We start from the raw sequence: 7744 nt of genomic DNA on the forward strand, positions 1-7744 counted from the left end.
GCTCTGTATGTTGTGCGCTGCTGGTGTGCTCCTATTAGTTGCATATTATACTATTGCTTTCCTGTTGTTTGTTGATTGATTGATGTTGCTGATGCTACTACTTTGATGCAGCAGCTGCTAATCTCATGTGGAGGACGCGCAGGGGCGGGCGGTGAGCGAATTGAATCTGGGAATTCACCCAGGGAAGCAACATATAATCTTTTGATCTTTGTCTTGCCTCCAGTGCAAGTTCAGTTTGTCCAGCAGTGCTCTTGACAAATTTCTAGAATGAAGAATGAAATACTTGGAGATAGGCTACCAATTCGGCAAGAATATATATGTCATGGATCTGTTTATAACTATTTTACTGTGCTTAGATTTGGTCGGCAGGTTTTAGGTTGTACTGCAGCCTAAATGTGATCCTGCTTGTTGTTGCTATGCATTTTATATTTCCAGATATACTATGATTTCCCCGTTTTTAACCAGTTTGGGGCGTATAAGAAGAGAAAGTGAATAACTGAATGCAATGGCAGGTGTTGAACTGAGGTTTACACATTGGTGCACATGATGTGTCAATCAAACATACTATAGCCCTCATATAATGGCTGTTGTTGTTTGCAAAGTAAGAAGTGAATGATGCAAAGAGATTTATGCTGTAGAAGAACTTCCAAGGTAGTCTCCGAAGCCCTTCCATTGGAATTTGACAAAATTCCCAACCACATAGGTTACACACAATTTAAGCCTCCATGGTACTAAAAATGCCATGTCTGTTGGTCCTTTGTTTAGAAATGTTTTAGTCACATATTCTTATGTAATTACGGTATGACAAAAATAGCACTTCAGGCCCTTATTAACCGTGTTTCTCCTTTGTTTTGGTCTTCTCTTAATTTGTTTGTTTGCTTAAGGATACCCCTAATTTTCTAAAAAAATGCATGTGAGTAAAGATTACAGTGGCTCAAATAGCATGTAGATTTAATAAACCGAATAATTGATTGTTGGTGTTGTTTCTAGCGTATCACATATAGTAGCAGAGACTCAGCATGGGGGTCTGTCGCTTGAAGAGATGCAAATGTTGCAACTTCACCAGAGGTTCTATGTTGGAGTTCTGTGTGTCGGTGGTTCAAGGTTCTTTCCCTTATTCTATTTTTCTCTCTGCAGTTTTTGTGTAATGTATGATTTATTCGTTCTAAAAGTTGTATGGTAACGAGCGAGCCTAATCTGAAAATATATTAGACTAACGATTGCTTTAGTTTGTTAGATGGGCATGATGTAGTTGTAGGAGACACATGCCTTCTATGTTCATGCCATTGTTTTTTTCAATTTTTAATTTGCAGACTTTACATTCCACATTATCTTCCGCTGCCATTGCGAAATGCCTATATATATATATGGTTATAAATCCTCTATGATTACAGAGTGCAAGCTACCTTTTGAGACAAGTAAACTGAAGCCTGAAAAAATGCAGAATGAAAAACGCCTTGATATTCAGTAGCAGAAGTGAGAACATGTATATATTCTGTTGGTGAAAAGTTTTCAGATATACAGTAGCAGTAGCAGTAGAAATGCGCCAGGGGATGTGAACGCCATAGAAATCGCAGAGGCCTACCTTGATATCTGAAAAACGCCTTGATATTCAGTAGCAGTAGCAGTATGAAATGCGCCAGGTGTTGGGAAACGTAGTAATTTCAAAAAAATTCCTACGCACACGCAAGATCATGGTGATGCATAGCAACGAGAGGAGAGAGTGTTGTCTACGTACCCTTGTAGACCGACAGCGGAAGTGTTATGACAATGCAGTTGATGTAGTCATACGTCTTCACGGCCCGACCGATCAAGCACCGAAACTACGACACCTCCGAGTTTTAGCACACGCTCAACTCGATGACGATCCCCGGACTCCGATCCAGCAAAGTGTCGGGGAAGAGTTTCGTAAACACGACGGCGTGGTGACGATCTTGATGTTCTACCGTCGCAGGGCTTCGCCTAAGCACCGCTACAATATTATCGAGGAGTATGGTGGAAGGGGGCATCGCACACGGCTAAAAAACCCGATCACGAGGATCAACTTGTGTGTCTAGAGATGCCCCCTGCCCCCGTATATAAAGGAGCAAGGGGGGAGGCCGGCCAGCCCTTGGGCGCGCCAAGGAGGAGGAGTCCTCCTAGTAGGAGTAGGACTCCCCTCTTTCCTACTCCTACTAGGAGGGGGAAAGGAAGGGGGAGAGGGAGAAGGAAAGGGGGGCGCCGCCCCCCTCTCCTAGTCCAATTCGGACCAGAGGGGGAGGGGGCGCGCGGCCCACCCTGGCCGCCCCTCTCTCTCTCCACTAGGGCCCATAAGGCCCATTACTTCTCCCGGGGGGGTTCCGGTAACCCTCCGGCACTCCGGTTTTCTCCGAAATCACCCGGAACACTTCCAGTGTCCGAATATAGCCGTCCAATATATCAATCTTTATGTCTCGACTATTTCGAGACTCCTCGTCATGTCCGTGATCACATCCGGGACTCCAAACAAACTTCGGTACATCAAAATATATAAACTCATAATGAAACTGTCATCGTAACGTTAAGCGTGCGGACCCTACGGGTTCGAGAACAATGTAGACATGACCGAGACATATCTCCGGTCAATAACCAATAGCGGAACCTGGATGCTCATATTGGTTCCCACATATTCTTCGAAGATCTTTATCGGTCAGACCGCATAACAACATACTTTGTTCCCTTTGTCATCGGTATGTTACTTGCCCGAGATTCGATCGTCGGTATCTCAATACCTAGTTCAATCTCGTTACCGGCAAGTCTCTTTACTCGTTTCGTAATACATCATCTCGCAACTAACTCATTAGTTGCAATGCTTGCAAGGCTTATGTGATGTGCATTACCGAGAGGGCCCAGAGATACCTCTCTGACAATCGGAGTGACAAATCCAAATCTCGAAATACGCCAACCCAACATGTACCTTTAGAGACACCTGTAGAGATCCTTTATAATCACTCAGTTAAGTTGTGACGTTTGGTAGCACACAAAGTGTTCCTCCGGCAAACGGGAGTTGCATAATCTCATAGTCATAGGAACATGTATAAGTCATGAAGAAAGCAATAGCAACATACTAAACGATCGGGTGCTAAGCTAATGGAATGGGTCATGTCAATCACATCATTCTCCTAATGATGTGATCCCGTTAATCAAATGACAACACATGTCTATGGTTAGGAAACATAACCGTCTTCGATTAGCGAGCTAGTCAAGTAGAGGCACACTAGTGACGTTTAGTTTGTCAATGTATTCACACAAGTATTATGTTTCCGGATAATACAATTCTAGCATGAATAATAAACTTTTATCATGATATAAGGAAATAAATAATAACTTTATTATTGCCTCTAGAGCATATTTCCTTCAGTCTCCCACTTGCACTAGAGTCAATAATCTAGATTACACAGTAATGATTCTAACACCCATGAAGCTTTGGTGCTGATCATGTTTTGCTCGTGGAAGAGGCTTAGTCAATGGGTCTGCTACATTCAGATCCGTATGTATCTTGCAAATCTCTATGTCTCCCACCTGGACTAGATCCACGTCTCTTGATGTGCTTGGTTCTCTCGTGAAATCTGGATTCCTTTGCCAAGGCAATTGCATCGGTATTGTCACAAAAGATTTTCATTGAACTCGATGCACTAGGTATGACACCTAGATCGGATATAAACTCCTTCATCCAGACTCCTCCGTTTGCTTCCGAAGCAGCTATGTACTCCGCTTCACATGTAGATCCCGCCACAACGCTTTGTTTAGAACTGCACCAACTGACAGCTCCACCGTTTAATGTAAACACGTATCCGGTTTGCGATTTAGAATCGTCCGGATCAGTGTCAAAGCTTGCATCAACGTAACCATTTATGATGAGCTCTTTGTCACCTCCATATATGAGAAACATATCCTTAGTCCTTTTCAGGTATTTCAGGATGTTCTTGACCACTGTCCAGTGATCCACTCCTGGATTACTTTGGTACCTCCCTGCTAGACTTATAGCAAGACATACATCTGGTCTGGTACACAGCATTGCATACATGATAGAGCCTATGGCTGAAGCATAGGGTGTTGGGGAACGTAGTAATTTCAAAAAAAATCCTACGCACACGCAAGATCATGGTGATGCATAGCAACGGGAGGGGAGAGTGTTGTCTATGTACCCTCGTAGACCGAAGCGGAAGCGTTGACGCAACGTAGAGGAAGTAGTCGTACGTCTTCCCGGTCCAACCGATCCAAGCACCGTTACTCCGGCACCTCCGAGTTCTTGGCACACGTTCAGCTCGATGACGCTCCCCGGGCTCCGATCCAGCAAAGCTTCGGGGAGGAGTTCCGTCAGCACGACGGCGTGGTGACGATCTTGATGTTCAACCGTCGCAGGGCTTCGCCTAAGCACCGCTACAATATGACCGAGGTGGAATATGGTGGAGGGGGGCACCGCACACGGCTAAGGAACGATCACGGAGATCAACTTGTGTGTTCTAGGGTGCCCCCTTGCCCCCGTATATAAAAGAGCCAAGGGGAGGGGGCGGCCGGCCAAGGAGGGCGCGCCAAGGGGGAGTCCTACTCCCACTGGGAGTAGGACTCCCTTCTTTCCTAGTTGGAGAAGGAGAAGTGGGAAAGAGGAGGAAGAGGGAAAGGAAAGGGGGGGCGCCACCCCCTCTCCTTGTCCTATTCGGACTAGGGAGGGGAGGGGCGCGCGCCCACCTCTTGCCTCCTTTCCTCTTCTCCCTTAGGGCCCATGTAGGCCCAATAACCCCCGGGGGGTTTCGGTAACCCCCCGGTACTCCGGTAAAATCCCGATTTCACCCGGAACGATTCCGATATCCAAATATAGGCTTCCAATATATCGATCTTTATGTCTCGACCATTTCGAGACTCCTCGTCATGTCCATGATCACATCCGGGACTCCGAACAACCTTCGGTACATCAAAATACATAAACTCATAATGAAACTATCATCGTAACGTTAAGCGTGCGGACCCTACGGTTCGAGAACAATGTAGACATGACCGAGACACATCTCCGGTCAATAACCAATAGCGGAACCTGGATGCTCATATTGGTTCCTACATATTCTACGAAGATCTTTATCGGTCAGACCGCATAACAACATATGTTGTTCCCTTTGTCATCGGTATGTTACTTGCCCAAGATTCGATCGTCGGTATCTCAATACCTAGTTCAATCTCGTTACCGGCAAGTCTCTTTACTCGTTCCGTAATACATCATCTCACAACTAACTCATTAGTTGCAATGCTTGCAAAGCTTATGTGATGTGCATTACCGAGAGGGCCCAGAGATACCTCTCCGACAATCGGAGTGACAAATCCTAATCTCGAAATACGCCAACCCAACATGTACCTTTGGAGACACCTGTAGAGCACCTTTATAATCACCCAGTTACGTTGTGACGTTTGGTAGCACACAAAGTGTTCCTCCGGCAAACGGGAGTTGCATAATCTCATAGTCATAGGAACATGTATAAGTCATGAAGAAAGCAATAGCAACATACTAAACGATCGGGTGCTAAGCTAATGGAATGGGTCATGTCAATCAGATCATTCACCTAATGATGTGATCCCGTTAATCAAATAACAACTCTTTGTCCATGGTTAGGAAACATAACCATCTTTGATTAACGAGCTAGTCAAGTAGAGGCATACTAGTGACACTCTGTTTGTCTATGTATTCACACATGTATTATGTTTCCGGTTAATACAATTCTAGCATGAATAATAAATATTTATCATGATATAAGGAAATAAATAATAACTTTATTATTGCCTCTAGGGCATATTTCCTTCAGTCTCCCACTTGCACTAGAGTCAATAATCTATATTACACAGTAATGATTCTAACACCCATGGAGCCTTGGTGCTGATCATGTTTTGCTCGTGGAAGAGGCTTAGTCAACGGGTATGCTACATTCAGATCCGTATGTATCTTGCAAATCTCTATGTCTCCCATCTGGACTAGATCCCGGATGGAATTGAAGCGTCTCTTGATGTGCTTGGTTCTCTTGTGAAATCTGGATTCCTTTGCCAAGGCAATTGCACCAGTATTGTCACAAAAGATTTTCATTGGACCCGATGCACTAGGTATGACACCTAGATCGGATATGAACTCCTTCATCCAGACTCCTTCATTTGCTGCTTCCGAAGCAGCTATGTATTCCGCTTCACACGTAGATCCCGCCATGACGCTTTGTTTAGAACTGCACCAACTGACAGCTCCATCGTTTAATGTAAACACGTATCCGGTTTGCGATTTAGAATCGTTCGGATCAGTGTCAAAGCTTGCATCAACGTAACCATTTACGATGAGCTCTTTGTCACCTCCATAAACGAGAAACATATCCTTAGTCCTTTTCAGGTATTTCAGGATGTTCTTGACCGCTGTCCAGTGATCCACTCCTGGATTACTTTGGTACCTCCCTGCTAGACTCACTACAGGAATCAGCTACTTTGCCGTTTGCCACGGCGGACGGCAAAGGCATGAACGGCGGACGGCAAAAGGCTCCGGCAAAGTAGGTTACGGTAAACAGCTACTTTGTCGTCTGCTTCCTGGCGGCTGACGGCAAAGGCCCTTTGCCGTCTGCGGCGGACGACAAAGAGAGCGGACGACAATAATTGCGCTGTCAGTCCGTTAAGTGGCTAACGGCAGGTTCTTTGCCGTCCGCCGCTGACGGCAAAATTTCTAGTGTCTTTGCCGTCCGCCGTATGATGTCATCTACACGTCACTACATGGCAGGTTCTTTGCCGTCTGCCACTGATGGCAAAGTCTTTGCCGTCTGCCACTGTAGGCAAACTGACCAAATGGGTCAGCTCCCAAGAAGCACAGCTAGATGCCACGTGTCTTCTTTGCCGTCCGCGGCAGACGGCAAAGAGCCTGTTGCCGTCGGTGGCAGACAGCAAAGAGCCTGCATATTGGCTCTTTTATCTGTTTTTTTATTAAATCCAACAATTTTCATCACAAATATATATGACATATATAGATATATTTCAAAAGGCCATTACAGAGCAAACATATAAGATATCCAACACATAACTTCATCATCCAACCATATATATTACATGCATAGTTCCATCATACATAACAAGTTCAACATAGAGGCATCCAACCATATATATTACAATAGTTTCATCCAATGATACATGCATAGTTCAACGATACAAAAGAAACAGAGAAAGGGATAAAGAGCACTCCATCTATGCAAGCTTTCGTCAAGTGAATGAAATCTGCAAAATGAAAAATAAGAAAGTTAGAACAAGAAGAGTAGAACAAGAAAATGAGTAGAACAAGAAGAAGACTAGAACAAGAAGAGTAGAACAAGAAGAAGACTAGAACAAGAAGAGTATGCCATTTATGAGCTAACTTACGTGAAATGGATCATATATGAGCTAACTAAGTTGAAATGGGTCGTTTATGAGCTAGCTAAGGTGAAATGGATCATTTATGAGCTAACTTAGTTGAAATGGGTCGTTTATGAGCTAACTAAGGTCAAATGGATCGTTTTTGAGGTAACTAAGGTGAAATGGATCATTTTTAGCTAACTTAGGTGAAATGGATCATTTATGAGCTAACTTAGTTGAAATGGATCATTTTTTAGGTAACTAAGGTGAAATGGATCGTTTTTAGCTAACTTAGGTGAAATGGATCATTTATGAGCTAACTTAGTTGAAATGGATCTTTTTTTAGGTAACTAAGGTGAAATGGATCGTTTTTAGCTAACTTAGG

This window comes from Triticum dicoccoides, chromosome 7A (assembly GCF_002162155.2).
Source record: "Triticum dicoccoides isolate Atlit2015 ecotype Zavitan chromosome 7A, WEW_v2.0, whole genome shotgun sequence".
NCBI lineage: Eukaryota > Viridiplantae > Streptophyta > Magnoliopsida > Poales > Poaceae > Triticum > Triticum dicoccoides.